Genomic DNA, 21,686 nt, shown 5'->3' on the forward strand with positions numbered 1-21,686 from the left:
AAAACCTAAAAAAAATTATAACATATAAATCAAGCTGCTAATTTAAATTAGAGATAATCCAATAAATACCATTGACAAGTGTCCAAATCTAAGAAATACTATCGATAAGCGTGAATTCCAAGAAATACCATCGTACAAATGATTTTGTCTAAAAATAACATCGCCGTTAGGGTTCTGTCCATCCCGCGCCGTTAAATACACTGTTCATAACCCAACGAGACAATAAACTCTAAAAACTATAAGATCCCTTTTTAAAGGTTCGGGCTTCTAAAAAGTAAAAAAAAACCAATAATAATTATGTTTGAATTTAAAATCTCAATGACAATAAAGAAGAGCGGCAGCAGGCGAGCCGTGGAGGAGTATAGTGACAAAGTCCCGGGCGTTTTGGCGGAACTTCTAGAAAGTAAAAATGGAGAAGATGCAGTGGACGGCCGTAGAGGAGTATAATGGTAGTGTTTGACGAGGCTTCTAGAAATTATAAAAATGAAATCCAACAGGACAATAAACTTTAAAAACTATAAGATCCAACTTTTAAAGGTTGCAAGGAGAATGAATAGAAACAGTGGTAGATCGAGCAAGCAAACAAAGAAGGATATGACAGAAGTAAGGGGTAGCAACTAGTGTGACTTTTAAAAACAATAAAATTAAAAACATGAGGATGATAAGGTTTGGTTTTACAATGTCTTGAGACAACAAGATAACCATTTAATAAATTTTAAGTAAAACATATTAAAATATATATAATTTTATATGGATGCTAACCGCGCAATTGCGAGGGCCACCCAACTAGTTATTTGTAAAAAGTATATTAAAAGAAGCCAGTTCTCATCATATACACAATAAGAAGAATATGTTATAATTATGCAAGAAGAAAATATTAATTTATAACGTGAAATAGAACATAGACTTTAATATACTGAATGTTAATGTCTATCACATGCAAACAAAAATCACTTTGTCACTATTATATGTAAACTCGTCTACAACCATCATTCGCAAACATAATATAGGTTTTGTTTTTTTCTTTCTTTTATTATACATCTAATTCACTTATGCCATGGTAACGTACGAAGGAATAATTTATATTGTCATATTATTTACGCTAACTATTAATACTATTTACATGAGAGCGGCATAATGCAGTTTCTTGTGCCATTTAATTTCGATCTTGGACTGAACTGTTAGTGCTGACATACTTGATAAACTGATAACTCACTTTGCTGACAAGGAATTGGTGCATCTTTTGCACTGACTTTCGTGAATCCTCATATGCTTACTTTGCTTTGAACTACTCTTGACCCGGAAACAAGTATTTGAAGAAGTTGCTTGATCGGCATTTCACCTGGATTACGATTTCTCCCTGTTCTTCTGTAGGCTGAACTGTTGACACGGCAGCCCGGGTGTACACGTTAGATTTAAATCTGTTAACTTGGCAATAGGCTTCTTTGAGCTATAACTGTTCTTTCCCTGCTTATCTGAACATCCAATTGAAACGGTTACGGGGCATGACAAAAATCATCTTCGAGACTTACCCTTAAAACAAGTGGTTGAGCATTTGCCTGACCGTGATCAATTAAACTGCTATCCTTGAAAATAACCAAACTTCGGTTATTTTCCTGGAACCCTGACTTGGAGAACTCATCGCTTCATCAATCAGTTCAAATAAGGTGATGCCGGTGCACTTTCATTCCAAGAGGGCTTGGAACATAACACTGATCAGTTGTTGACAGGAAGTTCCACAAAAGTGACTCTCATTCAGTTTCCGAACATACAGACTCTTGATTGACCTTTCCATCTGCATGACTGTTCTGTTCTGCCCTGACTTCGGTGTCAACTGGTTGAACGGGCTGCTTAGTTGATATCTTGAAATAAGCACTGATCACTTAATAGATCAAGCTCAAAAGATTATTTCCTCGATATAACATTTCACTTCTTTGCTTATCCTTTATTGACTCCTCTGGGTTGATAGACTATAAGCTCTAAAGTTGCTTTCCAACAAATACTGCAATCTGTATGACTGTTGGAAACTGACTTTGGCGCTATCAAGAGTTTCTGCTCTTTCTCTTTGATCATAATAACTCCACTTTCAAACCTTGAGTTGGGATGATTTATCGAGAAGGATTCTCTGTCGTACACTCTGCTGGCTAAACCTTTCCGGACCTGACCCTTGTATCTTTCTGACCCATGTATGGAATGATTTCTTAGTCAACTTCCGAGAGGCATTGAAATGATTTCTGGAAGCTATAACTGTTGCCTTAAATTAAGTAAAACCATTCTTGATCCATGTTCACACCACTAGGGTGTTGTTTCCGGTCACTATTTTCCACATAACTTTCAAGGTTATAGAGTTCTAATAATCCATATATGATATCACTCTCAAATATTCCATCCATCTTTTCATCGTCTTGGGGTACCCCTAACACTGCACCTTTATTGGGAGAACTTTAATTGGTTTTCAATTTAATTTAATTGATTTAATGAACTTTGTTTTATTTAAAATTACTTCTTGAGCTCCAAAAATTCAAGAGAAATTTCAGAGAATATTTAGGGCACAAAGGATATTGCAAAAATATTTTCGGCCATGATTTTAAAAGGAAATTTTAATTCCCTCATTAATTTACTTGATAAAATTAACTTTTACATAATTTCTAGATATGCGCTATTTAATAATTTTTGATCCCGAACGAAAATTAGGGTGTGACAAAGAGAGACCAAGAAAGATGGGAACGGTGGGGAGTGAAGGGATGAGCGGTGGGGAGAGTGAAGCGATAAGGATAAGGTGGAGAGAGATGGCAGTTTTTATATGTCGTGTTTTTAATAGGATTAATTGGATTAATGCCATTGCAAACATGTCATATATAAAAAAAATGCCAGTATTATTCGTGAAACATAGTGCGTGCCATTGAAATTTTTGAAAATTTGAACCATGCCACTCCGTCATGATTTCTGTCATAGAGATAGATGCCAAGTTGTTGCTATATCACCGATTCAATTTCATCCTTTCTCTCTCGTCTTGCATAGATTGGTTTGTTCGTCCGTTCGTCGTGCAGCATAGGGGATCAAGAAGAGAAGAAGGATCTTGTGCTGTTGGTAAATCCGACCAAGAAGGAAGGAAAAGGATGGGGGAGAAGGTTACTGAAGCGGAGAGAGGAGTGGATGATGAGGATGAGGATGATGGCTCGGTAGTGGCAGCATGCCTGGATGGATTCAGTACTGCAGCGAAGCTAGCGAGCATCCCTACAAGCGGTGGTGGCGATGGCTAGCGGAGGGATATGTGCCTACTGCCTACGGGAGAAGCTGGGCAGGCTCGTGTTCTCGTCCAAGTCTAGCACTCCAGCCTCTTCTTCCCTCTCGGCGTCCAAAACATCCGCCCTCTACCTAGTCGCCATGCTTCCACCGTGCAGCGGTGCCCCCCCGCTCTACTCCTCGGCGGTGGGCTAGAGCGGAGAAAGGTCTGTGACGTCACACCACGGTCCCTCTGCTGTGCCAGTGGCCAACCCTCCGCCATCTTCCGTGACGGCTGAGAGCCCGGGGATGAAGAGTTTCTGGTCCTTCCTCTACTTCTCTTCCTCGTCGCCGCCAAAGCTGCCGCAACCCTAAGGAGGAAGTTAGTGTCCATGGCATCTGCGGCATGGGCCTCAAGGGGTGGCTCTGCTTTGGGCCGCATGAATAGCAATAGCAGCATCCACGAGCGGTGACGTCTTTGATATCGGGGCGGAGGCTCGAGGTCACTGGCGAGACAGCTTGGCATCCATCTACAGAGTGACATGGTTCTAATTTTTTAAAAATTCTAGCGGCACGCAACAAATTTCAAGAATAGTAGTGGTATTTTTTTAGTATGTCATATTTGCAGTGACATGGATCCAATTAACCCTTTTTAATACCGTGAAGCGTTTTATTTATCACGCAATTGCGTAGCAGAACCGATGGTGACAAAATATTTTCAAAAGTAGTTGGCTAGGAAGATAGCTTGTGAAAATGGGGATATTTTTACAGGCAATTGTTTTAAGACGACAACTAGTGATCATTAAACAAGGGCGTTCAGTTATATTTTCACAAGTGTTTCGAATTTTATCCACTAGAGGAAAAAAAAGAAAGAAGGTGCCAAGAAAAACACATTTTTTATTAGTGCCTCACTTATAATATAATTTGTGACACAAAGTCCAAATGCAATAGAATGAAACAAAAGTAGATGAAAAGAAGACGCGACGACACCAATCAAATGGAATAAATAAATGGAACAATATAAATGAGTGATGAAACTTCCCTACTATACATTCATGCTTTTGGTATCGTATATTCTTGATTCTTCTAACCGGCATGTTGCAGAGAAACGCACGCAGCAACTGAACAACGGCTGCGTAGTGGATCGGCCCAAAGCCGCGCGGAGACAGCGAGACGCGATCTGCGGGCAGTCCCTGCCTCAGGGACGACCGAGCAGATGGGAAGGACTACGGGTGGTGCGGCCCATCGCGCCGCTCGGAGACGCGCAGCAGCCAGGGTGGGCCGTGTGAGACAGAGGGAGGAACATAACCGGCCTTTGCTGAGGCCGAGGCCTGCGGAACAGAACAAAACAGCAGGAGGAATAAGTTCATTCTAGGTACTTGCATTTGTTGCCCAGTCTGATTTTCATTCTCGGTCCGGAAAACCGGTTACAACCCGTCCTCCAACTTACAAAACTAGTCCAAACGAGGTCGCTTGGCAGTATTGACCCTGGTTTGGTCGACGTGACGCCTATGTGACTCTTTTGACTAGGTCTTCGTCCTACTTGCATTGACGTGAGCAAAACAAAAACTAATAAAATAAAATAAAATATGCGGGACCCATCCGTCAGTCAAAACAAAAAATAAAAATAGTGGGACCCACTCCTCCACTCTTTGTATTTCCTCTAGCTTTCCACTAGATTGCAAAGTGACGGGCGGGGAGGGAGGAGACAGGGATACTGACCAGGGTGGAGAGGCCGGCGAACCACTGCTCCTCTCCCGCCGGTGCGCCACCGCTCCTCTCCCTCCCTCCCGTCGACTGGCGCGCACTGCCTCATCTCCCGTTGGTCCCCACGCGCCGTCGCTCCTCTCCTGTCGGCCGCCTTGACGAGCTCGCCTCCTCCCTCGCGGTGCTCCCGTCGGCCGCCCCCTTCGCCAGCACGGGGGCACGGCCGCTCCTCTCCCTCCCGCCCTCCGGCCGCCGTGAACCGCTGATCCTCTCCTGCCGGCCGCCGCCACTACTACAAAATCGGTTTTTGCATACGGGCGGGAGCGATTTTCGCATGCGGTAGCGCCAACCGCATGTGCCAAATCGTCTGCAAAGATGGCGATCTTTGCATGCGGCTAGGCCGAACGCATGCGAAAATCCGCATGCGGGCACTTAAGTCAACCGCATACAAAAAGAAAAAATCGCGAAAAAAATAAAAGTCCAAAAAAAAAACCCTACCAGCCGGCGCCCGAGCTCGTCGACGCCGCTCGCCACCGCACCGGATTCGCCTCGCCTGACCTAGCCGCTGCCGCCCGCCGCCATTGTCGTCGCCGCGTGTCACGCCCTGAAGTTTCCCCCTCTCCTTGCTTTAAAAATTGGCTAAATAAATCGTCCGAAGAAATTATCTTAATTAACCTAGAGCTAATTCTCTAATTAATAAATGCAATTAATAATCGGAAATGCATGGTGGAATTTTTCTTGAGTTCCCCATGCTCCAATGCATTAACAAGATTTTTAGTGGAATTTTCAGAGCCTTGGAAATAATTTTAACCAATTAAAAATGAGCAAGCGCAATATTTTAATCCCAGGAAAAATCCTTTTTCCTTTTTTTTTCCTTTTTCCCTTTTCTTTTCCTCTTTTTCTTTCTTGGGCCGTCGGCCCGATCCAGCTCGCCCAGCCGTGTTCGGCCTCCTTCCTTGGGCCGGCCCGTTTCCCCTTCCCCCTCTCTTCGGGACGCTGACAGGTGGGGCCCACCTGTCAGGTCGTCCCCTTCCTCCAGCTGCCGCCCCACGCCGGCAACCGCCGCTGCCGCCCCACCTCCTCCACTCCTCCCGCGCCCACGCCACGCCGTTCCCGCGTCCTCCCCACGACGCCGCCCACGCCCTGTCACTCCTGCCCCGCACGCGCATTCGAGAGGGCGGGATTCGATTTCGAATCCCACCCCACTCTCTCTCTCTCCACCCCACGTCGCCGGCGGTTTCGGCCACCTCCCCGGCCACGTCCGCCCCCTCCCGCACCTATAAATCGCTCCCCCGAGTCCCCTCTCTCGTTTCCCCCATTTACCGTCCTCTCCCACATCCCCTACCGCCCTCGCGCCGTCACACCCGAGCTCCGCCGCCGCCGCCCATCTCCGGTCGCGCGCCGCCGCCACTATAGCCACTGCCGCGCCGCGCAGTCGCCGCCGTCGCGCTCACCGAGCCCGCCCGCACCTCGGCCGCCGCTTCGTTGCCGCGAATCACCGCCGGAGCTCCGATTCCTTCGTGAGCTCGCCATTGTTTCCATCTCCGGCCGGCCATTTTGGGTCGTCGCGGTCGTCCTCTCCATCCCTAACTCCTCTCCTCCCCTTCTTTGGGTGTTGCCGCCGCCCTCCGCGCGTGAGCCGTCGTCTTCGGCCGCCGCCGTCGCCTTCGGCCATGCGCCGCCGCCTTTCGGCCGTCGCCGCCGCTTCCCGCACCGTCGGTCACCGCCGTCGGTGGCCGTGCCTCGCCGCCGCCTCGCCTTGGTCGGCCGGTCGGCCTTGAGGCCGAGCCGAGCCCGGCCGGCGCCTCCCTTGCCTCCCCTTTGAGCCACCGCCTGGTGGGGCCCACCTGCCAGGCGCCACCTCCCTCCCTTTGGAGCCGCTGACCCGTGGGGCCCACGTGCCGGCGCCCCCCCTTTGGCTGACGTCAGCCCTGGGCTTTATTGCGCAATAAAGTGATTAAGGCTTTTTCTTTATTAGTAAAAACACAGTTTATCTTCTAAAATTCATAAGTAATTCATCCGAGCTCCGTTTAAGTCCATTCAAGTCTCAGTAAATCAAGAAAAATGCAAAGAATCCATTAAAAATAGTTTTGTTTCCTGTTTCAGTAGTCTTATAGCATGTTTTGCTTGTGTGCTTTGTTTGTCGCGTAGATTTCGGCCGTTTCGTCGATCCGCGGTTTCTCGAAGACGTTACTGAGGTCTCATCAGTGCGAGAGCAAGGCAAGTCATGCAATACGTTTGATCATATTGTACCCAATTTACAAATATCCCGCATTTCTATTAAATGTTGCATTCTTTTACAATATCATGTGGGATGGGTCCTACTACTCAGCCATATATTGTTTACCTTATGCCATTGACAACTTGGGTATTAAAATGACTAGATGTTGGTTTAGGAAATGCTTAGCCATGCTTAGTTCTACTAGTACACAAAAAGGGAATCACATTAAAGCATAGACTTTGATTATTGGCAATAGCTTTGGATTGGTGCCACCGCAAGGGTGTTGGTTAATTAAAATACACTGAATGGTGGGCTGTGGGTGCATGGTTTTGCTGGTCGCACCCATGGCAATTAAGGACCGGTTCACGGGAAACCCTGGGAGACTTACCGTGCTTACCACAAGCGGGAGTGGGTAACTGCTTGATCTGAAGTATAGCTCGACCCTTTCCTAGGCACCGGTGGCGAGGGTGGGCGTGATGGAGTTGGGTCGGCCGGGGTGTCCGGTTGTCCAGCTGCCGGATTCACTGCGGCGCAAGAGGGGACCGCCTACTGCCTTTTGAGGGGTGGGGGTGAAACCTTAGCGTGGTGTGGATGGTTAGGGGAGGGTTATGTGGAGGGTCTTGTCACGATTTCCCCCTTTGCAGTATCATGGTGATACTTCGGGGCATGGCGACATGTGTGGAATCGTGTCTTGTGGGTACAGTTGTACACCTCTGGCCAGAGTAAAACTATTCGAATAGCCGTGCCCGCGGTTATGGGCGATCAACCAGATTCACCGTGATTAGTCTCACCCCTAGTTTAGCTTAATGAACGGGTGTAGTTCAGGTGGTTGGTTGGGCCTGTTGCAACGTGGTGTAGCGTTGAACAGTGTTTGGTTAATATTGATAATTGCTACAACTGTTTTACTGCTTTCAACTACTGCTTTTAAATGCTATCTTTATGCAAAAGAACCCCTAGCCTCCTTTGGTTATATCCTGCATCATACCTCCTCTTCCGGTATGACTTGCTGAGTACAGTGGGTAGTACTCAGTCTTGCTCTCTTTTTCCCCACACCAGAGCTGAAGATCTTCCTAGTTGGAGCTGTTTTGTCAAAGTTGGTTTCGTCGCTGCCGTCAAGGATTGCCTGTGAAGTGGAGTCGCCCGCTGCTGAAGTCAAGCTTCCCGGTTTAGCTCGCTTTTATCTTTTCCGCTGCATTTGTAATCTTTTCTATTTTTGTAAGACGTGGATCTGTATGTCAACAATTGTCGTTTGTGTACCCTGGCTGGTCCTGGACAGGGATTTAATGCACATTCAGCTTAGAAATTCTGGTTCGAGAATTTCTGGGCGTGACAAGTTAGCATCAGAGCCGACCTTGACCGTAGGGCAAGCCAACTAGAAAACCTAGGAGCCCTCTGAACCCTTTTTCATATGCATATGCCTTTTTCACTTGGATTTTGTTTCGGGAAAATTTGGGGTTTGCCTCTTTGGTTGGTGGGAAAAAAAATCTTGGTCGTTCATTCGGATCGGATCTTTAAAATTAGCTCAGTCTAGGGTTTTAGTAAAATTTTATTTGGAGTTTATTCGACAGTCAGTCGGGAATCTATTGGGGGTTATGCATTAGGTCGTGTCTATGTTCGATGGGGCAATGTTATGCGCATCATTTTCCATGCAACTAGTCTATGCATTAATTTATTGTTTAGTCAGTTGCATTAGTGTCTTTTGTCTCGGTTCGTGGAAAAGGTTGTTCCATGCATAAAAATCACCATGCTAGGTTATTTATTTGAGTCATTTGTTGCTTTGTTTAATTTGGATTTGAGCATGAATTGGTTCCTATCCCTTGTCTACTTTAGATGTCAGTCCTATCCCTCGATTGCAAGCGCCGCCCCGAGCTTCAGAGTCGCCGCCCTTAGCTTTATCGTCTTCTTAGTCTGTTTGCTTGCTAGTTTTCGTGTTTAGGTTTGTTGCTTGAGGGTTAGTCGGTGGTCGATATCATGTGTCAGTGGTATGACTGCCTCAATTAGGAGTTGCGTGCCTCTTTTTCAGTGTTTTAATCAAGATTAAGATAATTGCACTTAAATTCATAAGCAAGATTAGTTTCTGAGCCTCCTGTTTTTCTTTCTTTTCTCATATTTCTACCTATCCCCCTCAGATGGTGAAGACAAGGAATGGTTCCCGTGACTCCAACAACGCCAGTGGCAGCGAAGAGCTGATCGATGGAGCACGTGCCAACAGTGCATCTGGCAACAGTCCGTCCCCACCGCCCGAGAACCCAACAATTGCTCAGGTGTTGGACAATCAGACTCAGATGATGACAATGATGATGCAACAGATGCAGCAACAGTACCATCAGGTGTTGCAGCAGCAAGCACAGCAGCAGTAGCAGAACCTGCAGTTTGGTCCTCCACCTCCTCAGTCCAAACTATTAGAATTTCTTCGTGTCAAGCCGCCCACCTTCTCAAGCACCACCAACCCAATCGAGGCCAACGACTGGCTTCGTGCTATTGAGAAGAAGCTGAATCTTTTGCAATGCAACGAGCAAGAGAAGGTTGCTTTTGCTACACACCAGCTGCAAGGTCCCGCTTCTGTTTGGTGGGACAACTACATGGTGACCCGTCCGGCTGGGGCAGAGGTTACTTGGACAGAGTTTTGTCATAGTTTCAATAAAGCACAGGTTCCCGAGGGAATTGTGGCACAAAAGAAGAGAGAGTTCCATTCCCTGCAACAAGGAACCAGAACAGTTATAGAGTATTTGCAAGAGTTCAACCGCCTCGCGCGCTACGCCCCTGAGGACGTGCGTACCGATGCCGAGAGGCAGGAGAAGTTTATGTCTGGTCTTGATGATGAATTGACCAACCAGTTGATCTCTAGAGACTATGAGGACTTTGAGAAGCTTGTGGACAAGGCTATCCGTCAAGAGGAGCAGTGTAACAAAATGAACCGTAAGAGGAAGGCAGCTCAGTTCAGAACTCCCCAGGGGAAAAATCAGAAGCTTCGCCCCACGATGCGACATCAGGGTGGACCTTCCACCATGATTATCAGGCAACATCGTCCCTACCACCCGGGTAATTTCAACAAGAACAACAACAGTGGCAGTCACAGCAGCCTCAACCCGACTCCAAGTCCATTAATGATTCCAGCTCAGTCAGATCAGCCAGCTCAGCCAGCTCTGCCAGAACAGCCCAAGAGGTTGGGAGAAAAGCCCGAACTCTGCTTCAATTGTAACAAACCCGGACACACGGTTGGAAAGTGCCCGAAGCCAAGACATGCTGGACCCATGTTTGTGCAGGCCCGTGTCAATCATGCGTCTGCAGAGGAGGCGCAGTCAGCACCAGAGGTTATATTGGGCACATTTCCTGTCAACTCGACACCGGCAAAAATATTGTTTGATTCTGGTGCAACTCATTCCTTCATTTCTAAGCGTTTTGCTGGTGCACATGGGTTATCTTTAGTGAAGCTTAAGATACCTATGCGAGTTCATACTCCTGGAGGAGGCATGACCACAACTCACTATTGCCCGTCAATGACAGTTGAAATCCAAGGGTTGATTTTTCCAGCCAACCTCATTCTTCTCGAATCCAAGGACCTAGATGTCATACTTGGAATGGATTGGTTGACAAGGCACAGAGGAGTGATTGATTGCGCTAGCCGCACCATCAAGTTGACCAATGTGAAAGGAGAAGTGGTAACCTTCCAGTCTCCAGTGCCGCAGAAGCCAGTGATCAGTTTAAACCAGGCTGCGGGTGAAGAACAAGAGGTAGTAGTGGAGAAAACCACTAAGAAGTTGGAGGATATTCCCATAGTCAGAGAGTATCCAGAGGTTTTTCCGGATGATCTGACAACAATGCCACCAAAAAGGGATATCGAGTTCCGGATTGACTTGGTACCTGGAACTGCACCGATCCACAAGAGGCCTTACAGAATGGGAGCCAACGAGTTGGCGGAAGTCAAGAAGCAAGTTGATGAACAGTTACAGAAGGGATACATCCGCCCGAGCACGTCGCCTTGGGGTGCTCCAGTTATTTTTGTGGAAAAGAAAGATAAAACCAAAAGGATGTGCGTCGACTACCGCGCACTCAATGAGGTCACTATTAAGAACAAGTATCCGTTGCCAAGGATTGATGATCTGTTTGATCAGTTGAAAGGAGCTACAGTGTTCTCTAAGATCGACCTGCGATCAGGCTATCACCAGTTGAGGATCCGCGAAGAGGATATTCCAAAGACAGCATTCATCACTCGGTACGGGTTGTTCGAATGCACAGTTATGTCTTTCGGACTCACTAATGCACCTGCCTTCTTCATGAATTTGATGAACAAGGTGTTTATGGAATTTCTGGACAAGTTTGTCGTGGTTTTCATCGATGACATACTTATCTACTCTAAGTCCGAGGAAGAACATGAGCAGCATCTCCGGCTGGTACTTGAAAAGTTAAAAGAGCACCAGCTATATGCCAAGTTCAGCAAGTGCGACTTCTGGCTTAAGGAAGTTCAGTTTCTCGGTCACATCGTGAATGCTCAAGGAGTAGCGGTGGATCCAGCAAATGTGGAGTCGGTTACCAAGTGGACCCCACCAAGGACAGTCACTCTGGTTCGGAGTTTCTTAGGACTTGCGGGCTATTACCGTCGGTTCATTGAGAACTTCTCTAAAATTGCCAAGCCAATGACACAACTATTGAAGAAGGAAGAAAAGTTTATCTGGTCTGCTGAATGCAATAGGAGTTTTGAAGAACTCAAACGACGGTTGGTGTCTGCACCAGTTTTAATTCTGCCTGATCAGACGAAAGATTTCCAGGTTTATTGTGATGCATCTCGCCAGGGGCTAGGATGTGTGTTGATGCAAGATGGCAAAGTGGTTTCTTATGCTTCACGGCAGTTGCGTCCTCATGAAGGCAACTACCCGACCCACGATATGGAATTGGCCGCAGTTGTTCATGCTTTAAAGATCTGGCGGCACTATCTCATCGGTAACCGTTGTGAGGTATATACAGATCACAAAAGTCTAAAGTACATCTTCACCCAACCTGATCTGAATCTCTGACAACGAAGATGGTTGGAGCTAATCAAAGATTATGATATGGTAATACACTATCATCCCGGCAAGGCTAATGTGGTTGCAGACGCCTTGAGCAGGAAGAGTCACTGCAACGTCGCATGGGTAGAGGAACTATGCTGTGAGGTTCAACGTGATTTGGAACATTTGAACCTTGGTATAGTTGAGCACGGATTCGTGGCTGCTCTAGAGGCACCGCCCACACTGGTGGAGCAGGTTTGCATAGCTCAAGCAAGTGATCCTGAAATAGCAGAGCTCAAAAAGAACATGAGGGTTGGAAAAGCCTGAGGTTTTGTTGAGGACGAACAAGGAACAATCTGGATGGGAGAAAGAATGTGTGTACCCGAAAACAAGGAATTAAAAGACCTGATACTAACCGAGGCTCATCAAACTCAGTATTCCATTCATCCCAGCAGTACCAAAATGTACCAAGACCTCAAAGAAAAGTTCTGGTGGGTCAGCATGAGAAAGGAAATAGCTGAATTCGTAGCACTCTGTGACGTCTGTCAGCGAGTAAAGGCAGAACACCAAAGGCCAGCAGGTTTGCTACAGCCACTTCAGATTCCAGAATGGAAGTGGGAAGAAATCGGAATGGATTTCATCACCGGTTTGCCCAGGACATCATCGGGGCATGATTCTATTTGGGTAGTCGTTGACCGACTCACCAAAGTGGCTCACTTCATTCCGGTGCACACTACCTACTCAGGGAAGAAATTAGCAGAACTCTATCTAGCAAGAATCATGTGTTTACATGGTGTACCTAAGAAGATCGTGTCTGATCGAGGAAGCCAATTCACTTCAAAGTTCTGGCAGAAATTGCAAGAAGAATTGGGAACCCGTCTAAACTTCAGCACAGCCTACCATCCGCAGACTGATGGTCCGACCGAGCGAGTCAACCAAATATTGGAGGATATGTTAAGAGCTTGTGCGCTTGACTTTGGTGGAGCATGGGACAAAAGCTTGCCGTATGCTGAGTTCTCCTACAACAACAGTTACCAGGCTAGTCTGCAAATGGCACCGTTTGAAGCACTGTATGGACGAAGGTGTCGTACTCCGCTCTTCTGGGATCAGACAGGGGAACGCCAGTTGTTTGGTACAGAAGCTTTAAATGAGGCAGAAGAAAAAGTTAGAGCTGTCAGGGAAAGATTGAGAATCGCGCAATCTCGGCAGAAAAGCTATGCAGACAACCGCCGAAGGGAGCTCGTTTTCCAAGCAGGGGATTATGTGTATCTCCGTGTCACTCCGCTCAGGGGAGTACACTGCTTCCAAACCAAAGGAAAGTTGGCACCACGCTTTGTGGGACCATATCGGATTTTGGAACGCAGGGGTGAAGTTGCTTACCAGCTTGAGCTTCCCTCCAACATGCTTGGCATCCATAATGTGTTCCACGTCTCCCAGTTGAAGAAATGTTTGAGAGTTCCTGAGGAACAGGCAAGTCCGGATCAAATCGAAATCCAGGAAGACTTGACGTATGCGGAGAAGCCAACTCGTATCCTCGAAACCAGCGAGAGAAGGACCAGAAACAAAGTAATAAGATTCTGCAAGGTTCAGTGGAGCCACCACTCAGAGGAAGAAGCCACTTGGGAAAGAGAAGATGAGTTGAAGGCCACCCACCCGCACCTCTTCGCCAGCTCTTCCGAATCTCGAGGTCGAGATTCCGTTTAAGGGGGGTAGGTTTGTCACGCCCTGAAGTTTCCCCCTCTCCTTGCTTTAAAAATTGGCTAAATAAATCGTCCGAAGAAATTATCTTAATTATCCTAGAGCTAATTCCCTAATTAATAAATGCAATTAATAATCGGAAATAGCATGGTGGAATTTTTCTTGAGTTCCCCATGCTCCAATGCATTAACAAGATTTTTAGTGGAATTTTCAGAGCCTTGGAAATAATTTTAACCAATTAAAAATGAGCAAGCGCAATATTTTAATCCCAGGAAAAATCCTTTTTCCTTTTTTTTTCCTTTTTCCCTTTTCTTTTCCTCTTTTTCTTTCTTGGGCCGTCGGCCCGATCCAGCTCGCCTAGCCGCGTTCGGCCTCCTTCCTTGGGCCGGCCCGTTTCCCCTTCCCCCTCTCTTCGGGACGCTGACAGGTGGCCACCTGTCAGGTCGTCCCCTTCCTCCAGCTGCCGCCCCACGCCGGCAACCGCCGCTGCCGCCCCACCTCCTCCGCTCCTCCCGCGCCCACGCCGCGCCGTTCCCGCGTCCTCCCCACGACGCCGCCCACGCCCTGTCGCTCCTGCCCCGCGCACGCGCTCGAGAGGGCGGCACTCTGTCTCTCTCTCCACCCCACGTCGCCGGCGGTTTCGGCCACCTCCCCGGCCACGTCCGCCCCCTTCCGCACCTATAAATCGCTGCCCCGAGTCCCCTCTTTCGTTTCCCCCATTTGCCGTCCTCTCCCACATCCCCTACCGCACCCGCGCTGTCACACCCGAGCTCCGCCACCGCCGCCCATCTCCGGTCGCGCGCCGCTGCCACTATAGCCACCGCCGCGCCGCGCAGTCGCCGCCGTCGCGCTCACTGAGCCAGCCCGCACCTCGGCCGCCGCTTCGTTGCCGCGAATCACCGCCGGAGCTCCGATTCCCTCGTGAGCTCACCATTGTTTCCATCTCCGGCCGGCCATTTTGGGTCGTCGCGGTCGTCCTCTCCATCCCTAACTCCTCTCCTCCCCTTCTTTGGGTGTTGCCGCCGCCCTCCGCGCGTGAGCCGTCGTCTTCGGCCGCCGCCGTCGCCTTCGGCCATGCGCCGCCACCTTTCGGCCGTCGCCGCCGCTTCCCGCACCGCCGGTCACCGCCGTCGGTGGCCGTGCCTCGCCGCCGCCTCGCCTTGGTCGGCCGGTCGGCCTTGAGGCCGAGCCGAGCCCGGCCGGCGCCTCCCTCGCCTCCCCTTTGAGCCACCGCCTGGTGGGGCCCACCTGCCAGGCGCCACCTCCCTCCCTTTGGAGCCGCTGACCCGTGGGGCCCACGTGCCGGCGCCCCCTTTCGCTGACGTCAGCCCTGGGCTTTATTGCGCAATAAAGTGATTAAGGCTTTTTCTTTATTAGTAAAAACACAGTTTATCTTCTAAAATTCATAAGTAATTCATCCGAGCTCCGTTTAAGTCCATTCAAGTCTCAGTAAATCAAGAAAAATGCAAAGAATCCATTAAAAATAGTTTTGTTTCCTGTTTCAGTAGTCTTATAGCATGTTTTGCTTGTGTGCTTTGTTTGTCGCGTAGATTTCGGCCGTTTCGTCGATCCGCGGTTTCTCGAAGACGTTGCTGAGGTCTCATCAGTGCGAGAGCAAGGCAAGTCATGCAATACGTTTGATCATATTGTACCCAATTTACAAATATCCCGCATTTCTATTAAATGTTGCATTCTTTTACAATATCATGTGGGATGGGTCCTACTACTCAGCCATATATTGTTTACCTTATGCCATTGACAACTTGGGTATTAAAATGACTAGATGTTGATTTAGGAAATGCTTAGCCATGCTTAGTTCTACTAGTACACAAAAAGGGAATCACATTAAAGCATAGACTTTGATTATTGGCAATAGCTTTGGATTGGTGCCACCGCAAGGGTGTTGGTTAATTAAAATACACTGAATGGTGGGCTGTGGGTGCATGGTTTTGCTGGTCGCACCCATGGCAATTAAGGACCGGTTCACGGGAAACCCTGGGAGACTTACCGTGCTTACCCCAAGCGGGAGTGGGTAACTGCTTGATCTGAAGTATAGCTCGACCCTTTCCTAGGCACCGGTGGCGAGGGTGGGCGTGATGGAGTTGGGTCGGCCGGGGTGTCCGGTTGTCCAGCTGCCGGATTCACTGCGGCGCAAGAGGGGACCGCCCACTGCCTTTTGAGGGGTGGGGGTGAAACCTTAGCGTGGTGTGGATGGTTAGGGGAGGGTTATGTGGAGGGTCTTGTCACGATTTCCCCCTTTGCAGTATCATGGTGATACTTCGGGGCATGGCGACATGTGTGGAATCGTGTCTTGTGGGTACAGTTGTACACCTCTGGCCAGAGTAAAACTATTCGAATAGCCGTGCCCGCGGTTATGGGCGATCAACCAGATTCACCGTGATTAGTCTCACCCCTAGTTTAGCTTAATGAACGGGTGTAGTTCAGGTGGTTGGTTGGGCCTGTTGCAACGTGGTGTAGCGTTGGACAGTGTTTGGTTAATATTGATAATTACTACAACTGTTTTACTGCTTTCAACTACTGCTTTTAAATGCTAGCTTTATGCAAAAGAACCCCTAGCCTCCTTTGGTTATATCCTGCATCATACCTCCTCTTCCGGTATGACTTGCTGAGTACAGTGGGTAGTACTCAGTCTTGCTCTCTTTTCTCCCACACCAGAGCTGAAGATCTTCCTAGTTGGAGCTGTTTTGTCAAAGTTGGTTTCGTCGCTGCCGTCAAGGATTGCCTGTGGAGTGGAGTCGCCCGCTGCTGAAGTCAAGCTTCCCGGTTTAGCTCGCTTTTATCTTTTCCGCAGCATTTGTAATCTTTTCTATTTTTGTAAGACGTGGATCTGTATGTCAACAATTGTCGTTTGTGTACCCTGGCTGGTCCTGGATAGGGATTTAATGCACATTCAGCTTAGAAATTCTAGTTCGAGAATTTCTGGGCGTGACACCGCGGGGTGGTCGTCGTCGTCGCGCCCGACCTCGCCGCCACCGCGCTGGATCCACCGCGCCTGACCTCGCTGCTGCCGCTTGCCGCCGTCGTCGTCGCCGCGGGGAGGTCGTCGTCGCCGCTGTCGACGGGTGGTACCGCGACTACGGTATTTGGATGGTATAGGGATCGTCGATACCAAGGTATATGCGAGATTGAGGTAAAAGAGATGGAGACATGGATTTTTATACAGGTTCAGGCACCTTATCTAACAGGTAATAGCCCTACATCCTATTGGCCGGAACCGGTGTTGCTCTTTATTTATCTGGATCACACAAGTAGAATATTTGGGAAAACCTATCTAGTTGTCGTCAACTTGGTGGCAGGGATAACCAACACGTAGTCAACGACAGGGTAGTCTTCCTCCTCGAGCATGAACTCGTCGAGATCAGAGATAGCGCTAGATCCCTCTAGCCGGCCTCCGTAGGCACCGGATGCGGTATGTCTAGGCTAATCTCTGATGTCGAGATCTGGCGGTGTGTGTTGGCTTATGTATATGTTGTGTCTTGTTGGTCTTGTGGCTTGCTTTTTCTCCTCCTGGGGGGCTTGTATTTATACCCATAGGTGTCCCCTTGTCCAAGAAGAACTAGGGAGACCAATATGGATACAATCCAGGTAGTCCTTGTCATTTTCATATAGAACTCTATTTGTCCTTCCTTATCCGAATCTCCTTCTATATACGAGGTATGATTCCGTATAAGATATGGTATGTGGTGGGCCTTGTCGTGCTTAGTCAACTACTATTAGGTATGTGGTATCCATAACACTAACAGCCCCGCCCGTGTGTTGGTATTTCTTAACGACATTACTAGAAATATAATTCCCAGCAATGGCCCAGAAATACTCCTGGTATATTATGGTTACAGAGTTCATCCACAAGCGCATGGATATACCATTGTAGCATTTCACCCGAGAATATTCCAAGGGTATCGTATTTATTTTATCCCGTGGGAAGATAATGTAGAGAGAACTTGACTAATAATTTATATATTACTTGTGATAATCATATTCTAAGCAGGGGTTAAGATAATCCAAGGGTAGAGTGACACACAAGCATTAACTACTCATTCTCATAATAAATCATCTAAACACACAATGCCGCGTCGCCGCCCACGCGTCGTTATCGTCGTTGCCCACTCGTTGTCGTCACCGCCCACTCGTCGTTGCCGTCGGGGTCAGGCTCATTGTCGTCAGGGTCGGCGCCTCCTCGTCGTCGTCAGGGTCGGTGATGAGAACATCAACACCAACGATATATCCACGCCTCCACAAGTACAACTTCAACGTCCTATTACTCGCGCTCGTGCACGTCAACTCAACTATCAGGTGCATTCATTCTTAAATTCATATGATTCTTATTTATTCCCCGGAGACACGTGCACTCTTGTTTTATTCAGGAACAATGGAGAGAATCAAATGGGTGAGGATTCGCGCGGGGTGGATTCGGACTGCAGCACAGTCCCAACTTTTGACGGTCGCCATGACTTCATGCGAACTCTGATTTGGGCGTGCAAGTACTATCAAGTCTACCTTCAAATGGATCTAGCCTCTTGTCCATATCAGTTCTGGAGCAGCCGCAATCTTCATTTTTCTACCGAGTTCTTTTCTGTCCACGGTGTTGCGTCACCTCTTCGGGCCCAATGGGCCGTGTATCAAGTTGGGTCCATTAGGGATGCGTCCTAGGGTTAGAGAACGACCCCAGCATCCCTGTGGTTGTCCCCTTCCTCTTCTTATAGCTTTCTCCGCCACCAAGAATAATCGGGTTTTGTTTAGATCAAAGTACAGCGTCGCTACTTTGCCGAGTTGATCCCGTGGTCGATTAGATTGCCGGATTGCTTGTTACTGAACCCCACTTGTTACTTCTATTGATTCAATCAAACATCTTTGATTCGCAAATTTAGTTGCTTGTTCATCTTGTTCTTGCTGGTTCTCGATTGCTTACACCGCCTCTGGAGTTGGTGTAACGATTGCTAAGGCGCAACATCCCTGGATAGTTGTAGTCGGATCGCCAACGTCACTCCATCCAATCTACTTATCCCTCTCATCGAAATATCGGGACACCCTCAAGCACATCAGTCGGCGCCGCCGCGAAGGGGGCAGCCCGAGCGACGGGGACGACGCGGCAGCCGCTAGCCACCAGCACGCGCACGCCGCCCACTCGTGCTCGGTACCGAGAGAGGAAGAGAAAGAGAGGGAGAGGAGAGAAAGAGTGAGAGAGAGGAAGAGAAAGAGTGAGGAGAAGGGAAAAATATCAGGGGGGGAGAGAGAGAGGAGGATGAAAGATGAAATATTTTGAAGTGGTGAGGAGGGAAAATTTTCATTTGAAATTTCTAATCGATTTTTATGGCACTAAATCAACTCGTATGAAAAAGCTGTCAAAAACAAAGTTGTAGAACTCATTTAGGTGTCCTGTTTTTCTTTTGGTCATTTCTCTATCTGAGTTTTATTGAACTATAGAAAATTTTAATTTCACAGTCAATTTCACAAACTACAGGTATTTTGACCAAATTATCACAAAACTACAGATTTAAGGAGTTGTATCACAAAACTACACATTTAGCACCAAATTTATCACAAAACTACAGATTTTAGATTAAATATCGTAAAAATGCATATTTAATATTGAATTTATCACAAAACTAAAACTTTTGGAGTTTAAATCCCTAGCACCATTGTTATGATGGAGCTATAAACATCTTTACTTTTTATTAAATTGATTCTAAACCTGTAGTTTTGTGATAATTTAGTTACTAAATATGTAGTTTTGTGACACTTCATCTTAAATGTGTAGTTTTGTGATAAATTTGGTGTTAAATGTGTAGTTTTGTGATACACCGAGTTAAATATGTAGTTTTGTGATAATTTGGTCATAGTATCTGTAGTTCTGTGAAATTTACTTTTAATTTTAAAATATAAGAAATTCAAATAAATTTTCGGGTAGTAAATGATACAAATGAAAAAATTGTCAACAACAAAGTTGTAAAATGCATCAAGATCTACAACTTTTGTTTCGGTCATTTTTCTATATGACTTTTTTTCGACAGTTTGAATTTGAATTTCAAATTATGACAATTTCAAACAACATTTTCAAATACTAAATGATTTCAACTTAAAAAGTTATCAATAACAAAGTGTCATAACTTATCAAGATCTATAACTTTTATTTTGGTTATTTTTTCATCCGACAAAATGATTTGTAAGATTGTTCACAAAATGCACATATCTCTCTTATAAAGTTTTATAAACTATATAAGAGATATGCAAATTTTGTGAAAATGTTACTATCACTTTGTCTGATGAAGAAATGACCAAAAAATAAGTTATAGATCTTGATAAGTTATACAACTTTGTTGTTGATGACTTTTTCAGCTGAAATCATTACTGCTTCAAAATTTTGAAATTCAAAATTTTAATTGATAAAACAAAGTCACAAGAAAAAAGGCCAAAATAATGGCAGTATGAACATAATAACATGACAGAGCATGATTTTAGAAACTTTTAGGAAAAATAATCATCTAATTTAAAGTTCATATGAGTGAGATAAACTAGTTTTAAATTTTTCAAATTTTATTTTTGCATACGGCTCCTTAAGTGGTCCGTATGGAAAAATCGATTTTTCCATGCGGTCGCTTAAGTGAGCCGCAAGCGAAAATGATCTCATTTTTGCATACTGTCCTCTTAAGAGGCCTGTACGGGAAAATCGATTTTTCCATACAGGCCACTTAAGGGGCTGCATGCAAAAATGACCATCGATTTTTATAAACGCCACTAGTTATGGTCCGTTTGCAAAAAATCATGGGGTCTCGTAAGATAAATCACTTTTGTAGTAGTGCGCGCGCCGCTCCCTCCTGCCGGTCCTCGTGCACCGCCGCCGCTCTCCCGCCGGCCGCAGACCCCCGCGCACCTCCGCTCCTCTCTCGCTGGCTGCCCTTACGAGCTCGCTTCCTACCTTTGCAGCGCTCCTGTTGGTTGACCTTTCCGGCGGCACGGCATGCGCCGCTGTTCCTCTCCCTCCGACCCTCCGGGCCAGCGTGCGCCGCTGATCCTCTCCCGCCGGCCTCCGGGCCGCTCTCTCCCACCAGTCCCCACGCGGTGTCACTCCTCTCCTGCCCTTCCTCCGAACACCGACCCCGTGCACCGCCGCTCCTTTCCCTCCCTCCCGCCGGCTGGATAGCGCCGCCGCTCCTCCCACGTCAGCCGGCCCGACGATCTCGCCTCCTCCCTCGTGGCGTTCCCGTCTGCCCTCTCCGCTAGCGCGGCGCTCCCGACAGTGGCTGGATAACATATAGTTGTAGAAGCAAAAGAGGAAGAAAGAATGAAAAAGTAGGGAGGATGACATGTGGGGCCACATGGGCCCATCATTTTTATTACTTTTTTGTGTATAGCTGACGTGGGTCCCGTGGGTTTTATTATTTTTTCGGATCAAGTTACCATGTAAGCGCCACGTGGAACGAAGACCTAGTGGAGTGCCATGTAGGCAACACGTGAAACAATACTACGATAGGACCTTATTTGCGTGGTTTTATAAGTTTGGGGATGCGTTGTATCCAGTTTTGTGATGTAGGGATGAATTTCGAACTCGGTGACAAATTGAGGGACCTAATATGAACTTATTCCACAGCATGAGAACTGCATGAGGAGGAAGAAAAGAAAAACAACCAAAAGGAGTCAAAGTCTCAAACAAAAGGAAAAGAGTGTGTAATAAAAAGAGAAAATATTTTTTTAGAGACATAGCACAAACACATTATTGTCAGAAAACTTTCCGAAAGAAGGGTATTTAGAAAATTTTAAACATAGATTAATGAAACACATGATAAACAAAAAAAACCAAAAAGCAAACTACGGTGCAGACAAAAAAG

The 21,686-nt window shown here is 47.0% G+C and overlaps 1 pseudogene; it reads left to right on the forward strand.

Annotated features, from left to right (window-relative positions):
- Positions 1 to 9,282: 9,282 nt before the first annotated feature.
- LOC112936900 (uncharacterized) lies at positions 9,283 to 18,634 on the forward strand (annotated as a pseudogene).
- Positions 18,635 to 21,686: the final 3,052 nt, after the last annotated feature.

Source organism: Oryza sativa, chromosome 11 (assembly GCF_034140825.1).
Source record: "Oryza sativa Japonica Group chromosome 11, ASM3414082v1".
Lineage (NCBI taxonomy): Eukaryota > Viridiplantae > Streptophyta > Magnoliopsida > Poales > Poaceae > Oryza > Oryza sativa.